At 39.1% G+C, this 20283-nt stretch overlaps 1 pseudogene; it reads left to right on the top strand.

Annotated features, from left to right (window-relative positions):
- The first annotated feature begins 16113 nt into the window (after nt 1–16113).
- LOC119537041 lies at nt 16114–17000 on the top strand (annotated as a pseudogene).
- The last annotated feature ends 3283 nt before the right edge of the window (nt 17001–20283 follow it).

Below are 20283 nucleotides of genomic sequence, written 5' to 3'. Positions count from 1 at the left end.
ACTATTGTTAAAGCACAAATTAACCGGTTGCTAGAAAATATGCCATTGATTTTAATAAATGAATGTAAAATTGGTGAAATGGAGGTTTCAGAAAATGTAGGCTTAAAAATGTAACTATTACAAGTGATGTCTTGAAACAGCCATATCAAGAAAAACACTACTTTTTAATAACTATATTATTATAAGCTATGTTTGCCCTGAATTTGAATGTTCAACATCAGTAGATTTAAATACTTAGTATATTTTGATAGTAAAGGATTTTGTTCCTTGAATATCTTACACTTTTTTTTAAAAATTTCATTTGTGTGGCATTTATTTTTGGAAGTGTTTTTTCTTTTATTAAAGTTTACGAAACTTGCTGAAGAAAAAAAAGCCAATCCATTTCTGGTATTTTGCATAATGGTCAGCATTAGCAAACTGGAACATATGAAATATTCAGAATATGCAAATTCATAGAGACAGGAAGTATATTAGTGGTGCTAAAGACTGATAGAAGGGGAATGTGGAGTACAGCTAATGGGTATAGGGTCTCCCTTGGAGGTGATGAGAGATCAGAACTAGATAGAAGTGTTGGTTGCACAACATGGTAATGGTAGTAAATGCCAGTGAATTCTATGTACACTTTAAAATGGTTAATTTTATGTTACATGAATTACACCTCAATAAAAAAGATAATGAAGTACTGAGACATGTTACAACATGGATGAACATCAAAAACATATAAAAGAAAGAAACCTGTCATAAATGACTGTTTATCATATGAGTCCGTTTACATGAAATGACCACAACAGAAATTATATTAGTGGCTGACAAGGAGGGGAATAGCAGCGACTGCTAAAGGGTTTGGGATTTTTGGGGGGGCTGATAAAAATATTCTAGGATGAGACAGTGGTGATATTTGCACACTATAGTGAATATCTTAACATCACTGAAAAAAATATATATGTATGAATGTATTTAAAAGGGGAAATGTTAGATTGTATATGGTAACAGAATAAAAATTTTAGAAACATCCGTGGAACTACACTTTACAAACAGTGAACCCTAAGTTAAACAATGGACTACAGTTAATTATGAAAATGTGCTGTTGTCAATTGTAACACGTGTTCCACACCAATGCAAGTTGTTAATATTAAGGTGGTATATGGGAATCCTGTATTTAATGGATGATTATTCTGTAAACCATTCTTTAATGGTTTAATTAATTCTTTTTTTTTTTTTTTTTTTTTTTTTTTTTTTTTTTTATCATCATAATTAATTCTTTAATAAAGAAAAAAAAAAAAGTAAAAAGAAGAAAGGAATACAAATAAACCCACTGGAACTCCGCAAGCTTAGAAGTTTCTGCACCTCAAAGGAATTTCTCAAAAAGCTAAAGAGGCAGCCAACTCAATGGGAAAAAATTTTTGGAAACCATGTATCTGACAAAAGACTGATATCTTGCATATATAAAGAAATCCTACAACTCAATGACAATAGTACAGACAGCCCAATTATAAAATGGGCAAAAGATATGAAAAGACAGTTCTCTGAAGAGGAAATACAAATGGCCAAGAAACACATGAAAAAATGTTCAGCTTCACTAGCTATTAGAGAGATGCAAATTAAGACCACAATGAGATACCATCTAACACCGGTTAGAATGGCTGCCATTAAACAAACAGGAAACTACAAATGCTGGAGGGGATGTGGAGAAATTGGAACTCTTATTCATTGTTGGTGGGACTGTATAATGGTTCAGCCACTCTGGAAGTCAGTCTGGCAGTTCCTTAGAAAACTAGATATAGAGTTACCATTCGATCCAGCGATTGCACTTCTCGGTATATACCCGGAAGATCGGAAAGCAGTGACACGAACAGACATCTGCACGCCAATGTTCATAGCAGCATTATTCACAATTGCCAAGAGATGGAAACAACCCAAATGTCTTCCAACAGATGAGTGGATAAATAAAATGTGGTATATACACACGATGGAATACTACGCGGCAGTAAGAAGGAACGACCTCGTGAAACATATGACAACATGGATGAACCTTGAAGACATAATGCTGAGCGAAATAAGCCAGGCACAAAAAGAGAAATATTATATGCTACCACTAATGTGAACTTTGAAAAATGTAAAACAAATGGTTTATAATGTAGAATGCAGGGGACCTAGCAATAGAGAGCAATTAAGGAAGGGGGAACAATAATCCAAAACAGATAAGCTATTTAACGTTCTGGGGATGCCCAGGAATGACAATGGTCTGTTAATTTCTGATGGATATAGTAGGAACAAGTTCACAGAAATGTTGCTATATTATGTAACTTTCTTGGGGTAAAGTAGGAACATGTTGGAAGTTAAGCAGTTATCTTAGGTTAGTTGTCTTTTTCTTACTCCCTTGTTATGGTCTCTTTGAAATGTTCTTTTATTGTATGTTTGTTTTCTTTTTAACTTTTTTTTCATACAGTTGATTTAAGAAAACAAGGGAAAGTTAAAAAAAAAAAAAAGAAAAACAAGGAAAAAAAAAGATGTTGTGCCCCCTTGAGGAGCCTATGGAGAATGCAGGGGTATTCGCCTACCCCACCTCCATGGTTGCTAACATGACCACAGACATAGGGGACTGGTGGTTTGATGGGTTGAGCCCTCTACCATAAGTTTTACCCTTGGGAAGACGGTTGCTGCAAAGGAGAGGCTAGGCCTCCCTATGATTGTGCCTAGGAGCCTCCTCCCGAATGCCTCTTTGTTGCTCAGATGTGGCCCTCTCTCTCTAGCTAAGCCAACTTGAAAGGTGAAATCACTGCCCTCCCCCCCACGTGGGATCAGACACCCAGGGGAGTGAATCTCCCTGGCAACGTGGAATATGACTCCCAGAGAGGAATGTAGACCCGGCATCATGGGACGGAGAACATCTTCTTGACCAAAAGGGGGATGTGAAAGGAAATGAAATAAGCTTCAGTGGCAGAGAGATTCCAAAAGGAGCCGAGAGGTCACTCTGGTGGGCACTCTTATGCACACTTTAGACAACCCTTTTTAGGTTCTAAAGAATTGGGGTAGCTGGTGGTGGATACCTGAAACTATCAAACTACAACCCAGAACCCATGAATCTCGAAGACAGTTGTATAAAAATGTAGCTTATGAGGGGTGACAATGGGATTGGGAAAGCCATAAGGACCACACTCCACCTTGTCTAGTTTATGGATGGATGAGTAGAAAAATAGGGGAAGGAAACAAACAGACAAAGGTACCCAGTGTTCTTTTTTACTTCAATTGCTCTTTTTCACTCTAATTATTATTCTTGTTATTTTTGTGTGTGTGCTAATGAAGGTGTCAGGGATTGATTTAGGTGATGAATGTACAACTATGTAATGGTACTGTAAACAATCGAAAGTACGATTTGTTTTGTATGACTGTGTGGTATGTGAATATATCTCAATAAAATGAAGATTAAAAAAAAAAAAAACAAATAAACCCACTGAATTGTACACTTATAAATGATGAGTTTTATTATATGTGAATTACATCTCAATTTAAAACTACATAAGAACTGGCCCAGAAAGTGGAATCATCCTATTTTTGAAAGATCCTGAAACAGATTGCTGTTTTTCCCTATCTCCTGAATACCATTCTTCATTATTTCTGTTCTGCTTCTATTATTCTATTTTCCTTCTTACCCCTCAATCCAAGTTCTCCAAAGCATCATCATCACCTTTTACTTAACCTGTAAATTCCTTCCACATCTATTGTCTCAACTGGAACTCACAATAGCCCTCTGTGTGCATGCACACACATCCACATCCACATCCACACACGCACACACATACACACACACATTCTTTTAATTCCCAACTGCAATTTGATACTCTGGAGAGCCTCTCCTTGTTAAATCAGGCAGAATTATTCCTCTGGCCCCTTGCTTCCCACAGCATTTTGTCCCCACTGCTGCAGTGTAATTACTGTTAGCAACTTTTGGTGAGGGGGCATAATTCCCTTATCTACTGACCTCAACACCAAGCCCAGGACAAGCCTTGTCAAATAGTTGAATGAGCTAGGCAGTGACATTCCTCTGTTTAGCATGAACTATGAATATAACGAATGTATAGGGGTAGTGGAGGGGATGAGCAGAGAACACTAAGGTGAAAAATAAATAGGGGTTTGGAGACACTGGACAAAAAATGGATGAGAAGGCAAGAGGGAAAGTACTTTAAGAAAGACAATGGGAAGAGAAGAAAAGAAGAGAGAGACTGGGATTGCAGCCAAGGATGGTCAATGTTAACTGGAACAGGGAATGTAAAAAAAATAAGATGAAGCCGAGAATGTCTGAGTTGGTACTGACCACTCCTTTGCTGCTAAGAGTGTCTATCCAGAGATTCCTTCCTACCTATCTCCATGCTAACACATATCCCACCATGTCCTAGATCCTTGTGTTGAACAGGGGAATATTGGCCCAAATTGTGGAGGAGGGATGTGGAGCTGAAGAGAAGAAGGAAAGGAGAAAGGAGAACCCTTGCTCCCAAAGGAATAAACACCACATGAGGCAAGATCTGGAGACTTAATTCTATATATTGAGGAAAACTGAGCTATGTATAAAATGTAGAATTGAGACACTGTAAGTCTGAAAAGGTAGCATTAGGGAGATAAGTCTAGGTCTAGTTCTTTTTAGGAAAAAGAAGAGGGAATTAATATGGAAGATGATGGAGAATGAGTACCAGTTAAGTGGACAGATCTGTGGCAATTTTCAAAGGGCAGAGGGCAGAGGGAAGAATGTGCTAGGGTAGCTGTAGTAAATTTGTTTTTCCTGGGAAGTGGAATGGAAGAAGGGCAATTTGGAGGGTCATATCCCAGATGAGGATAGAGAAATTGGTAAGTGACTTCTGGCTCCTAAGGAGGCTCCAATAATGATAAATTATGTGTAGGTTCTATCCTCAGACATTGAGGATCAATGGAAGACAAGTTTATCTAGTGCCATAGGGGCCATTTATAAAGGGTAAATGGATTAAGTTCATGCATGAGGCAATCAAAAAAAAATGATTTAGAGAGCAGATAAAAGGAATTCCCTGAAATAGTAGACAGGGTATTTTTTCTGGTAGAAATAAGAGAATTAAGATATAGCAGATCAGTCAGAGTGGAGAGAAAGGAAAATAAAGGAGTTTGTATTTGAAGATCTGGATCTTCTCTGTTACTGCAGACATAAACCCATCTCCTGGAAGAAAGGGGATGAGAAAACAGGGGAGGGGAGGGGAAAATCTTGCTTGTGTCAACTCTTCCCCAGACATCAATACGAATAAGCCACAGTCCTGACCCTCACAGTATAATTGGGCTGAAAATGATATTTCAATGAGAAAGGTGCTAAAAATTAAGGGAGATAACTGTGTGGTAGTACAGGAGTACAGAGGAAGCACCTAAACCAGCCCTGGATGTTAGGAAGCAGAATTTATAAAAGACTACAGAGAAAGAAGATCAGGTTAGGGATCCACATTTTGTTCATTAGGAGTAGATGAAGCAGGGAATGCGTGTGCACAAGTGTGTGTGGGTGCGTGCGTGTATGTGTGAGAGAGAGGGGATCTGTTGGGTAATGGACAATTTTTATCTGTAATCAAGAAAATGGTATACTCAAAATTATCTTTTGGAAATATTTTATTTCCAAATAATATATTTATCATTTTATTTCCAAATAATATATTTATCATTTTATTTCCAAAACAATATTTTATTAATTTTATTAAGGTATAGAGGATGGATTAGAGACTGGAGGGGCTACAGGCTAGAACACTAAGTGGCAGGTCTTTGAATAAGTGTATCAGGAGATCTGGAAAGCAATAAAATGACAAATATAGATTCAGAAGCTATTAGCTCATTCAGGCTAGATGAAGCCAAGGCAGTGGACGATACCGGCCAGGGAAACAGAAGAGTGAGAAGAGGAAGAAGACAGGAAACATGGTAAACACCAAAAGTAAACCATCCAGCAGGGCTAGAGGAGCCTTTAACAAAGACTGGGAAACATGGACATGTGACAAGAGAAGAACCAAAGGAGGATAGAGAAATCAAAGACAAAAGAGGTATCTCATGGAAGGAGTGAATTTGAAGAGAAGAGACAGAACAGTAACTAGTAAGAGAGGCTAGTAGAATTTTGTGGCTACATTATATTTGTTTATTTTCAAGAGTAAACAGATTTGAATATTCTTAAATAATGAAGATAAACATCCAGGAGACTGGGAAAAACTGAAGACATAGAAGAGAGAGTATAGTAGATGGAGCAAAGTCCCTGAAAAGGTAGTAGAGAAAGGGAATTTAGAGAATAGTGGGAAAATAACTCTTGAGCACACACACACAAACACACACACACCAGTTGTTTGGAACTGTATGTACCCCAGAAAAAACATGTTCTTAAACTTAATCCATTCCTGTGGGTGTGAACCACTTGTAAGTAGAACCTTTTGAAGTTACTTCAGTTAAGGTGTGGCCCACCTCAAGCAGGATAGGTCTTAATCCTATTGCTAAAGTACTTTATAAGCAGGCGGGGCAAGATGGTGGACTGGTGAGCTGTATGTTTTAGTTACTTCTCCAGGAAAGTAGGTAGAAAGCCAGGAACTGCGTGGACTGGACACCACAGAGCAATCTGACTTTGGGCATACTTCATACAACACTCATGAAAACGTCGAACTGCTGAGATCAGCGAAATCTGTAAGTTTTTGCGGCCAGGGGACCCGCACCCCTCCCTGCCAGGCTCAGTCCCGTGGGAGGAGGGGCTGTCAGCTCCGGGAAGGAGAAGGGAGAGCTGCAGTGGCAGCCCTTATCAGAAACTCATTCTACTGATCCAAACTCCAACCATAGATAGACTGAGACCAGACACCAGAGAATCTGAGAGCAGCCAGCCCAGCAGAGAGGAGACAGGCATAGAAAAAAACAACACAAAAAACTCCAAAATAAAAGCGGAGGATTTTTGGAGTTCTGGTGAACATAGAAAGGGGAAGGGCAGAGCTCAAGCCCTGAGGCTCATATGCAAATCCCGAAGAAAAGCTGATCTCTCTGCCCTGTGGACCTTTCCTTAATGGCCCTAATTGCTTTGTCTCTTAGCATTTCAATAACCCATTAGATCTCTGAGGAGGGCCCTTTTTTTTTTTTTTCTTTTAATCCTTTTTTCTTATTCTAAAACAATTACTCTAAGAAGCCTAATACAGAAAGCTTCAAAGACTTGCAATTTGGGCAGGTCAAGACAAGAGCAGAACTAAGAGAGCTCTGAGACAAAAGGCAATAATCCAGTGGCTGAGAAAATTCACTAAACACCACAACTTCCCAAGAAAAGGGGGGTGTCCGCTCGCAGCCATCATCCTGGTGGATGGGAAACACTCCTACCCATCGCCGGCCCCATAGCCCAGAACTGCCCCAGACAACCCAGTGTGACGGAAGCGCTTCAAATAACAGGCACACACCACAAAACTGGGCATGGACATTAGCCTTCCCTGCAACCTCAGCTGATTGTCCCAGACTTGGGAAGGTGAAGCAGTGTGAATTAACAAAGCCCCATTCGGCGATCATTTCAGCAGACTGGGAGGCTCCCTACACAGCCCAACAGCCCAGAACTGCCCTGGGGGGATGGTACTCACCTGTGACATAGCACAGTCATCCCTCAATAGAGGACCAGGGGGTTCACAGCCTGGAAGAGGGGCCCACTTGCAAGTCTCAGGAGCCATACGCCAATACCAAGGACTTGTGGGTCAGTGGCAGAGACAAACTGTGGCAGGACTGAACTGAAGGATTAGAATATTGCAGCAGCTTTAAAACTCTAGGATCACCAGGGAGATTTGATTGTTAGAGCCACCCCCCACTCCCTGACTGCCCAGAAACACATCCCATATACAGGGCAGGTAACACCAACTACACACGCAAGCTTGGTACACCAATTTGACCCCACAAGACTCACTCCTCCACTCACCACAAAGGTTAAGAAGGGGAGAACTGGCTTGTGGAGAACAGGTGGCTCGTGGGCGCCACCTGCTGGTTAGTTAGAGAAAGTGTACTCCACGAAGCTGAAGATCTCATAAATTAGAGATAAGGACTTCAATTGGTCTACAAATCCTCAAAGAACCCTATCAAGTTCAGCAAATGCCAAGAGACCAAAAACAACAGAAAATTCTAAAGCATATGAAAAAACTAGACGATATGGACAACCCAAGCCCAAGCACCCAAATCAAAAGATCAGAAGAGACACAGCACCGAGAGCAGCTACTCAAAGAACTAAACATGAACAATGAGACCATAGTACGGGAAACAAAGGATATCAAGAAGACCCTAGAAGAGCATAAAGAAGACATTGCAAGACTAAATAAAAAAATGGATGATCTTATGGAAATTAAAGAAACTGTTGATGAAATTAAAAAGATTATGGACACTCATAGTACAAGACTAGAGGAAGTTGAACAACGAATCAGTGACCTGGAAGATGACAGAATGGAAAATGAAAGCATAAAAGACAGAATGGGGAAAAAAATTGAAAAAATCGAAACGGACCTCAGGGATATGATAGATAATATAAAACGTCCTAATATAAGACTCATTGGTGTTCCAGAAGGGGCAGAAAAGGGTAAAGGTCTAGGAAGAGTATTCAAAGAAATTGTTGGGGAAAACTTCCCAAATCTTCTAAACACCATAAATACACAAATCATAAATGCTCAATGAACTCCAAATAGAATAAATCCAAATAAACCCACTCCGAGACATATTCTGATCACACTGTCAAACACGGAAGAGAAAGAGCAAGTTCTGAAAGCAGCAAGAGAAAAGCAATTCACCACATGCAAAGGAAACAGCATAAGACTAAGTAGTGACTACTCAGCAGCCACTATGGAGGCAAGAAGACAGTGGCACGATATATTTAAAATTCTGAGTGAGAAAAATTTCCAACCAAGAATACTTTATCCAGCAAAGCTCTCCTTCAAATTTGAGGGAGAGCTTAAATTTTTCACAGACAAACAAATGCTGAGAGAATTTGCTAACAAGAGACCTGCCCTACTGGAGATACTAAAGGGAGCCCTACAGACAGAGAAACAAAGAAAAGACAGAGAGACTTGGAGAAAGGTTCAGTACTAAAGAGATTCGGTATGGGTACAATAAAGGATATTAATAGACAGAGGGGAAAAATATGACAAACATAAACCAAAGGATAAGATGGCTGATTCAAGAAATGCCTTCACGGTTATAACGTTGAATATAAATGGATTAAACTCCCCAATTAAAAGATATAGATTCGCAGAATGGATCAAAAAAAAATAAACCATCAATATGTTGCATACAAGAGACTCATCTTAGACACAGGGACACAAAGAAATTGAAAGTGAAAGGATGGAAAAAAATATTTCATGCAAGCTACAGCCAAAAGAAAGCAGGTGTAGCAATATTAAACTCAGATAAAATAGACTTTAAATGCAGGGATGTTTTGAAAGATAAAGAAGGCCACTACATACTAATAAAAGGGGCAATTCAACAAGAAGAAATAACAATTGTAAATGTCTATGCACCCAACCAAGGTGCCACAAAATACATGAGAGAAACACTGGCAAAACTAAAGAAAGCAATTGATGTTTCCACAATAATTGTGGGAGACTTCAGCACATCACTGTCTCCTATAGATAGATCAACCAGACAGAAGACCAATAAGGAAACTGAAAACCTAAACAATCTGATAAATTAATTAGATTTAACAGACATATACAGGACATTACATCCCAAATCACCAGGATACACATACTTTTCTAGTGCTCACGGTACTTTCTCCAGAATAGATCATATGCTGGGACATAAAACAAGCCTCAATAAATTTAAAAAGATTGAAATTATTCAAAGCACATTCTCTGACCACAATGGAATACAATTAGAAGTCAATAACCATCAGAGACTTAGAAAATTCACAAATACCTGGAGGTTAAACAACACACTCCTAAACAATCAGTGGGTTAAAGAAGAAATAGCAAGAGAAATTGCTAAATATATAGAGACGAATAAAAATGAGAACACAACATACCAAAACCTATGGGATACAGCAAAAGCAATGCTAAGGGGGAAATTTATAGCACTAAACGCATATATTAAAAAGGAAGAAAGAGCCAAAATCAAAGAACTAATGGATCAACTGAAGAAGCTAGAAAATGAACAGCAAACCAATCCTAAACCAAGTAGAAGAAAAGAAATAACAAGGATTAAAGCAGAAATAAATGACATAGAGAATAAAAAAACAATAGAGAGGATAAATAACACCAAAAGTTGGTTCTTTGAGAAGATCAACAAGATTGACAAGCCCCTAGCTAGACTGACAAAATCAAAAGGAGAGAAGACCCATATACACAAAATAATGAATGAAAAAGGTGACATAACTGCAGATCCTGAAGAAATTAAAAAAACTATAAGAGGATACTATGAACAACTGTATGGCAACAAACTGGATAATGTAGAGGAAATGGACAATTTCCTGGAAACATATGAACAACCTAGACTGACCAGAGAAGAAACAGAAGACCTCAATCAACCCATCACAAGCAAAGAGATCCAATCAGTCATCAAAAATCTTCCCACAAATAAATGCCCAGGGCCAGATGGCTTCACAGGGGAATTCTACCAAACTTTCCAGAAAGAACTGACACCAATCTTACTCAAACTCTTTCAAAACATTGAAGAAAATGGAACACTACCGAACTCATTTTATGAAGCTAACATCAATCCAATACCAAAACCAGGCAAAGATGCTACAAAAAAGGAAAACTACCGGCCAATCTCCCTAATGAATATAGATGCAAAAATCTCACCAAAATACTTGCAAATCGAATCCAAAGACACATTAAAAAAATCATACACCATGACCAAGTGGGGTTCATTCCAGGCATGCAAGGATGGTTCAACATAAGAAAATCAATCAATGTATTACAACACATTAACAAGTCAAAAGGGAAAAATTAATTGAGAATCTCAATAGATGCTGAAAAAGCATTTGACAAAATCCAACATCCGTTTTTGATAAAAATACTTCAAAAGGTAGGAATTGAAGGAAACTTCCTCAATATGATAAAGAGCATATATGAAAAACCCACAGCCAGCATAGTACTCAATGGTGAGAGACTGAAAGCCTTCCCTCTAAGATCAGGAACAAGACAAGAATGCCCGCTGTCACCACTGTTATTCAACATTGTGCTGGAAGTGCTAGCCAGGGACACTGACAAAGAAATAAAAGGCATCCAAATTGGAAAAGAAGAAGTAAGACTGTCTTTGTTTGCAGATGATATGATCTTATATCTAGGAAACCCTGAGAAATCAACGATACAGCTACTAGAGCTAATCAACAAATTTAGCAAAGTAGCGGGATACAAGATTAATGCACATAAGTCAGTAATGTTTCTATATGCTAGAAATGAACAAACTGAAGAGACACTCAAGAAAAAGATACCATTTTCAATAGCCACCAAAAAAATCAAGTACCTAGGAATAAACTTAACCAAAGATGTAAAAGACCTATACAAAGAAAACTACATAACTCTACTAAAAGAAATAGAAGGGGACCTTAAAAGATGGAAAAATATTCCATGTTCAAGGATAGGAAGGCTAAATGTCATTAAGATGTTAATTCTACCCAAACTCATCTACAGATTCAATGCAATCCCAATCAAAATTCCAACAACCTACTTTGCAGACTTGGAAAAGCTAGTTATCAAATTTATTTGGAAAGGGAAGATGCCTCGAATTGCTAAAGACACTCTAAAAAAGAAAAACGAAGTGGGAGGACTTACACTCCCTGACTTTGAAGCTTATTATTAAGCCACGGTTGTCAAAACAGCATGGTACTGGCACAAAGATAGACATATAGATCAATGGAATCTAATTGAGAATTCAGAGATAGACCCTCAGATCTATGGCTGACTGATCTTTGATAAGGCCCCCAAAGTCACTGAACTGAGTCATAATGGTCTTTTCAACAAATGGGGCTGGGAGAGTTGGATATCCATATCCAAATGAATGAAAGAGGACCCCTACCTCACCCCCTACACAAAAATTAACTCAAAATGGACCAAAGATCTCAATATAAAAGAAAGTACCATAAAACTCCTAGAAGATAATGTAGGAAAACATCTTCAAGACCTTGTATTAGGTGGCCACTTCCTAGACTTTACACCCAAAGCACAAGCAACAAAAGAGAAAATAGATAAATGGGAACTCCTCAAGCTTAGAAGTTTCTGCACCTCAAAGGAATTTCTCAAAAAGGTAAAGAGGCAGCCAACTCAATGGGAAAAAAATTTTGGAAACCATGTATCTGACAAAAGACTGATATCTTGCATATATAAAGAAATCCTACAACTCAATGACAATAGTACAGACAGCCCAATTATAAAATGGGCAAAAGATATGAAAAGACAGTTCTCTGAAGAGGAAATACAAATGGCCAAGAAACACATGAAAAAATGTTCAGCTTCACTAGCTATTAGAGAGATGCAAATTAAGACCACAATGAGATACCATCTAACACCGATTAGAATGGCTGCCATTAAACAAACAGGAAACTACAAATGCTGGAGGGGATGTGGAGAAATTGGAACTCTTATTCATTGTTGGTGGGACTGTATAATGGTTCAGCCACTCTGGAAGTCAGTCTGGCAGTTCCTTAGAAAACTAGATATAGAGCTACCATTCGATCCAGCGATTGCACTTCTCGGTATATACCCGGAAGATCGGAAAGCAGTGACACGAACAGATATCTGCACTCCAATGTTCATAGCGGCATTATTCACAATTGGCAAGAGATGGAAACAACCCAAATGTCCTTCAACAGATGAGTGGATAAATAAAATGTGGTATATACACACGATGGAATACTACACGGCAGTAAGAAGGAACGATCTCGTGAAACATATGACAACATGGATGAACCTTGAAGACATAATGCTGAGGGAAATAAGCCAGGCACAAAAAGAGAAATATTATATGCTACCACTAATGTGAACTTTGAAAAATGTAAAACAAATGGTTTATAATGTAGAATGTAGGGGAACTAGCAATAGAGAGCAATTAAGGAAGGGGGAACAATAATCCAAGAAGAACAGATAAGCTATTTAACGTTCTGGGGATGCCCAGGAATGCCTATGGTCTGTTAATTTCTGATGGATATAGTAGGAACAAGTTCACAGAAATGTTGCTATATTATGTAACTTTCTTGGGGTAAAGTAGGAACAGGTTGGAAGTAAAGCAGTTATCTTAGGTTAGTTGTCTTTCTCTTACTCCCTTGTTATGGTCTCTTTGAAATGTTCTTTTTTTGTGTATTTTTTTTTTAAATTTTTTTTCATACAGTTGATTTAAAAAAGAAAGGAAAGTTAAAGAAAAAAGAAAAACAAGGAAAAAAAGATGTAGTGCCCCCTTGAGGAGCCTGTGGAGAATGCAGGGGTATTGGCCTACCCCACCTCGATGGTTGCTAACATGACCACAGACATAGGGGACTGGTAGTTTGATGGGTTGAGCCCTCTACCATAGGTTTTACCCTTGGGAAGACGGTTGCTGCAAAGGAGAGGCTAGGCCTCCCTATAATTGTGCCTAAGAGCCTCCTCCTGAATGCGTCTTTGTTGCTCAGATGTGGCCCTCTCTCTCTAGCTAAGCCAACTTGAAAGGTTAAATCACTGCCCTCCCCCCTACGTGGGATCAGACACCCAGGGGAGTGAATCTCCCTGGCAACGTGGAATATGACTCCCAGAGAGGAATGTAGACCTGGCATCATGGGACGGAGAGCATCTTCTTGACCAAAAGGGGGATGTGAAAGGAAATGAAATAAGCTTCAGTGGCAGAGAGATTCCAAAAGGAGCCGAGAGGTCACTCTGTGGGCACTCTTACGCACACTTTAGACAACCCTTTTTAGGTTCTAAAGAATTGGGGTAGCTGGTGGTGGATACCTGAAACTATCAAACTACAACCCAGAACCCATGAATCTCGAAGACAATTGTATAAAAATGTAGCTTATGAGGGGTGACAATGGGATTGGGAAAGCCATAAGGACCACACTCCACTTTGTCTAGTTTATGGATGGATGAGTAGAAAAATAGGGGAAGGAAACAAACATACAAACAGAGAAAGGTACCCAGTGTTCTTTTTTACTTCAATTGCTCTTTTTCACTTTAATTATTATTCTTGTTATTTTTGTGTGTGTGCTAATGAAGGTGTCAGGGATTGATTTAGGTGATGATTGTTCAACTATGTAATGGTACTGTGAACAATCGAATGTACGATTTGTTTTGTATGACTGCGTGGTATGTGAATATATCTCAATAAAATGAAGATAAAAAAATAAAAATAAAAATATAAAGTACTTTATAAGCAGAATGAGATTCAGATATAGAGAGAGAAAGCCACAGAGGGAACAACCAGAAGTTGAAAGCAATAGACCCCAGAAAAGAAGGGAGAGTCCAGAAGAGGCCACAGTATGCCTTGTCATGTGACAAGCTAAGGACCAAGGATGGCCAGCAGCCAGCCCCAGAACACCAGTCTTTGGGAAGAAAGCCTAACTTTGATGATGTCTTGATTTGAACTTTCTTTTAGCCTCAAAACTGTGAGCTAATAAATTCCCATTGTTTAAGCTGACCCATTATTACATGGTAATTTGTATTCAGCTTGTTTTTAAAATATCTTATGGAAGCTTTCTTGTGGTTAAGGTGAACTAAAGTATATTATAGAAACGTTGAAAAGGAGAAGGGATATCAGCACTAGTTTCTCTGATATTGGAAGAAAGGAGGGAAGGATGTGTGCAGACAGAAGATAAATTTACAGGAGGGGAGCTGGTTCTGATAGCCTTGAAGTCTTAGTAATGTAGGAGGAAAGTTCAGTTGAGAGAGTAGAATAGGATTCAGACAGTGACAAAATTTGTATAGCCACTGTGAGAAGAATTTAATGGGACTGAGGAGGGGTCAAATGACCTAATACGTAGCAAAGACTATTTGTGTGGCTGAGTCATTTTCTTCACATTCTGACTATGTAAGCTGAGGATAACACTGGTTAGATTTAGTTGAAGTCTAAGTGTTTGCAGGGAGAATGTGGCAGAAACCTAAGGAGGCTGAGAAGTTATTGGTTCTGGTAGAAGCAGAGATGGAGAGCTAGTCTAAATATGGGAAAAAATAAATTTAATTTCTTATACCAGTGATTCATAAACCTTAGCATCAGAATCACCAGGAGAGCTTGTCACCCTTACCCTATGGTTTCTAATTCATTAGAGTTGAGATAGGGCCCAATAATTTGCAAGTTCCCTGAGGATGCTGACGCTGCTATTCTAGCCCACACCTTCAGAACCATTGCTCTACACCTGCCTCCATGATGTGGGTGACAGCACTACAGTTCACAAACACAGGGTGACTCAGGAAACATGGGAAACACCACATAGTTCAGCAATGCTTCCAAAGATAAAATTTCATTGTATACATAAACAGGACAGCAATAATGCTCATTAAAGATCAGAAAATTGTTACTCAGAGAAGTTAGTGATTTGCCTGAGGTTATACAGTCAACAACTGATGGAGCAGATCTCTGACCCAGGATTTTACACACCTTGTCCACTGTGCCTTCTAAATTCCATAGCTGCCTTTGCTGCCTCCGTATCTGTCAGAACATCTGTGACTTGGGGCAGAGATGCCTGGTCTGCAGTGCCCATCGTTCCCAACCCTCCTCTTACATGCAGTCTGCTAAGCAGAGGAGATTGCTCTTTAGTGTGGGACTGAAGCCCCTCTAAACAGATCCTGTGGCTTTTACAGAGCTCAGAACAGTTTACAAAACAATGGGAATTGTTCTGATATTCTCACCATCCCTGGTGTTTTCAGAGCCGGTGGCACTGTGCTGAGTCTGGCAATCTTTTCAAATCCTATAGTTGACTGAAAGCCTTACAGCTGTGTGCAGTGTCTCAGAATATGGCCCCAGAGACTGCCTGTGGGCAGATTCTCTAACTGTGGCTTTGTGCAAAACCTGTGTGTAACTGCCTGTGGAGAAAGTACCTGTGTGCAGAGCCCACAATTGTTGTAGGGCCAGTGTGTGCAGATCCTGTGCTACTGTACAGAGCTTGTGGTTGTTTGCAAGCCTTCATGTGCACTCTGCCAGTAAGTTAAAATTTGAAGTCATTTTTCCCCGATGGCACAGGTGAGCGCTCTGCAGGAAACCGTGGCTTTTTTTTCTGCCAACAGCATAGCTGCTTAAACAACTCTGATAATCTTGTAGCCAGATACCCTACATATCTGGCTCTCCATCCCCTTCTGTACCATGTACATAGCTGCCCTGACAGGCAATGACATTCTAATTTGCATCACCCTTTCTCAACCAAGGCTGCATGAGCTCATGTATGTATTCCTGTCACTGCTGGCCAGTGCCAATGTCTGCTTTCTACTTCCACAATGCCCAAGGTGCTGGACAACTTCTAGTGAGGTTCTGGCCACATTTCCTTTGAGAGCTGCTTCATCCAGATGTTCTTCATCTACTTCCTTTTCATGGCAGACTCTGCTGCTGGCCATGACCTTTGTTGCTACGTGGCTGTCTGCTCCCCTATGTGATAATCCTCACAAGCAAGGTCATAGGGAAGATTGTCACTTCCACCCTGACCCGCAGCTTCATCATCATATTTCCATCTGTCTTCCTCCTCAAGCACTGGCACAATTGCTGAATAAATGCACTTTCTGTGAGCACATGGGTATTGTCCTTCTGTCCTGTTCTGACATCTCCATCAGTGCCCAGGATGAGTTGGCAGCTGCCCTTCTCTCCATAGGTCTGGACATCATCCTATTGCTGCTTCCTATGTCCACATGATCCGACCTGTTTTCTGCCTCCCTTCTCGAGTTGTTTGGTCCCAGGCCATGAGCATCTGTGGCTCCCATGTCTGTGTCATACTACTCTTCTACATCCCTGCCCTGTTTTTTGTCTTTACCTAGAGGTTTGGTGGGAAATACATCCCATGCTATACCCTCCTAGTCATCCCATCTATGCTCAATCCCATTTTTTATGGGATTATAGAAGAGGCTAAATAGATGTTTGCAAATCTAGATGAATGCTCCCAACTTGACTTCAATTAATCCCCTTTCTATATCTATCAATATAAAATAAAATGTGCAAAATTTTAAAGATTATTAGCAAATGCACTACAGTGTAGGGGAAGGATTTTAACAGATCACTCTCAGGAAGTCATAAAGAAAGGAAGGGATAAAGAAAGGAAGAAAAGGAGAGGAAATATAATGAAAGGTAAGGACTAGAGTGGAGAGGAAAGGAGAGGAGTGATGAAAGGAAAGGAAAGGAAAGGAAAGGAAAGGAAAGGAAAGGAAAGGAAAGGAAAGGAAAGAAAAGAAAAGGAAAGGAAAGGGAGGGGAGGGGAGGGGAGGGGAGGGAAAGGAAAACAATAGTATTAGAAATACTAGAAGAAATAGGAAAAGGATATTAAAACAATATAATACAAACAGGGAACCCTAATATAAACAATGGAATATAGTTAATGGTACAATTATACAAATTTTTTTCAATAATTGTAACAAATGTACCACACTAATGCAAGTTATTAATAAATAATAGGGGTGTGTGATAGTTTGATGCTGTAAGTACTCCGAAAAAGATCATGTTTTTAAAGCTCATCCATTCCTGTGGTGTGGACCCATTGTAAGTAGGATTTTTTAATGAGTAGGATCTTTTGTTTTTCAGGCAAAATACACAAGATTTTGGTTTTTACTTTCTACATTATGGAAAATTTCAAAACTTTAATGAACTTCCATCATCCAAGTTCAACAATTACCAACTCACAGGAAATTTTGTTTCGTGTAGAAGGCTACCTTAAATATTTTTAATCAAAACTTCATTTTCATCTGCATTTCTTTAAAAAAAAAAAAAAAAAAACTAATATCACTCCTAATATCAAATATCCAATTGGCTGATTTCAATGAAGACTTAAGTAAGAGCCATACATTGTAACTGGTTGCTATTTTACTTTAACCTCTTTTATTGAATCTTTGAGTCTCCTGTTTTTCCTTGCTTTGTTTTTGTTGGTCCTTGAACATGACAGGTTTGGATATCAGCTGTGTAAAAGGGAACTCGAGGATGAGTGTAAGTTTTGCCTCAGAAATTGGAAAGTTGAAGTTGTCATCAGATGAGATGGGCAAGACAGGAAGAGGTGTGGAAGTGGCCTCGAGTTGGTCTAACCAGCACTACCCCAAATGCAGTCATGTACCAGTGCTGAACAGCAAATTGTTCAACAGAAGTTCAGATGCTAAGAGTAAGTATTTTAAGCTGGAAGTAGAAATTTGGTAATAATTAGGAAGGTATGGTAGCATCATATGGTATGTAAAATGGGACAGAATAAGACACAAAAGGGTTACCAGTTTTTAGAATTATTGAGAGGACCTTATATAACAGCAAAACCTTGTTAATCATGAACACAAACTGAGAGTCTCTAACTCTCATTAAGGCAGTACATCAACTTTGTTCCTCTTCATAGGTAGTTTTTCATAAAAAGTTCTGATACAGACAAGTGACTCAGGCATTAAAATTCATAGTTCAGCAAAATTACAGACACCTTTAGCACCTCCCCAAAGTTCCATATGTGATGATAATGTGTCACCTGTCACTGGTAATATACTATTCCTCATCTGAAATATCATCCACAAGAACAAAATTCAAGCCATTTCACCCAGTAGATTCTATTTAGGACAGAGAATGTTTTTAAAATTCAAAAAGCCTCAAATTAACAGATGAATTTTATTGCATCTTTAAAATCACAAATAGGTCTGGCATCTTGCTGTTTCCATTGCTGCACAACCCTGAGATCTTATTTACCAGCTGATGAACTGTTCCTTTTTCAAAGACATAGATAGCATCCAAAATTTTTCTTATATCCTTGTTTTTAGCTGTTGTGGCTTGCTGAATCAAAGCAGCTGAATTTGATACAAATTAAAAGTCATTTCCTTCAAGACTTAACTCATCTTTCTGGGCTTGAGATATTGAACAGGAAACACTTGGCCTCTTCTGAAACTTGCAGATGTATTTTTCACCCAAGACTTTTGGATATCAACCAAAAACCCACTTTCCTGAATAACAACACTGATGGGGAAGTGAGCCACACAGATCTCATCTTGTAATGGAAGCCCAGTGTAACACACTTAATCATGTTCTGTACATGACGACAGTGTGAACTGCAGCCAGCTCCTTTCTATTTCTCCACCATTTGTCAACCCAAAGCCTCTTCTTTTTTTTCCCAAGTACACTGAGTTCTACATTGACATGATTGAAGTCCCTCCTCAAGCTTCCTCAGGAATCTTTCACAATAACTGTGCCTCCCTTCAGCATGATGTTGACATTTTCTGGAATGTTGACAGTCTGGCTGCTGAGAATGGTCTGCATTCTCAGTAGATAACAGCAAAATGAGTGAGTAGAATCATAATTTAAGTTGAGATATGAACAACCTCATTCAGGGTGGGTCTTAATCCTCTTACTGGTGTCCTTTGTAAGATAAAAGAGAGAAGGTATAGAAAAAAGCCCCTGAGAAGCTCAGAGAGAAAAACCAGAGAAGCTGAGGGAAGACACACAGAAAACAGACAGAAACAACAGAAACACAGAGGAAGCCACTGAAGCCAGAAGGTGGAAGCAGCAAAACCCAGGAGAGAAGGGAGAGACCAGCAGATGTCACCATGTGCCTGGCCATGTGACAGAGAAGCTGAGGATCCCAGGTAGCCAGTCTTTGGGGAGAAAGCATTGCCTGTTGATGCCTTGATTTGGACATTTTCATGTCCTCAGAACTATAAATCTGTAAGTTAATAAAACTCCATTATTAAATTCAGCCCCTTTCTGGTATATTGCATTTCATTGGCTGTAACAAACTAAAACAGGATATATATGTGAACTCTGTATTTTATGCATAACTTTTTTGTAAACCTACAACTTCTCTAATAAAAAAAAAGAAAGTTACACAAAACACACACATACAATAATAGAGCAAGCACATGACTTATATGTGTTATTATTAGCTACATTGTGCAAGGACCATTAATAGTCCATAAAAGGTAACTTCATGAGAATTAGGAAAGGCTTCCCCTACTCTAGATGGGCATAGTATATAATAAGCAGATATATCTTTTTTGAGCATTTTTTAAAACTTCCATTTCCTTCAGACACAAACAGACTTAAATCAGGGGATGATGAAACTTAGGATGGATTTCCCCTCACCCTATCTTTCTACTCAGATGGATACCCTTTTGCCAGGCATATTTAGCAGATTACCCCATAGTCCCAACTTTAAGTGGCCATATTCATAAATTGTGTCAGTAGTAGATT

This window comes from Choloepus didactylus, chromosome 6 (genome assembly GCF_015220235.1).
Source record: "Choloepus didactylus isolate mChoDid1 chromosome 6, mChoDid1.pri, whole genome shotgun sequence".
NCBI lineage: Eukaryota > Metazoa > Chordata > Mammalia > Pilosa > Megalonychidae > Choloepus > Choloepus didactylus.
This window is presented reverse-complemented; position numbering and strand designations above follow the sequence as displayed.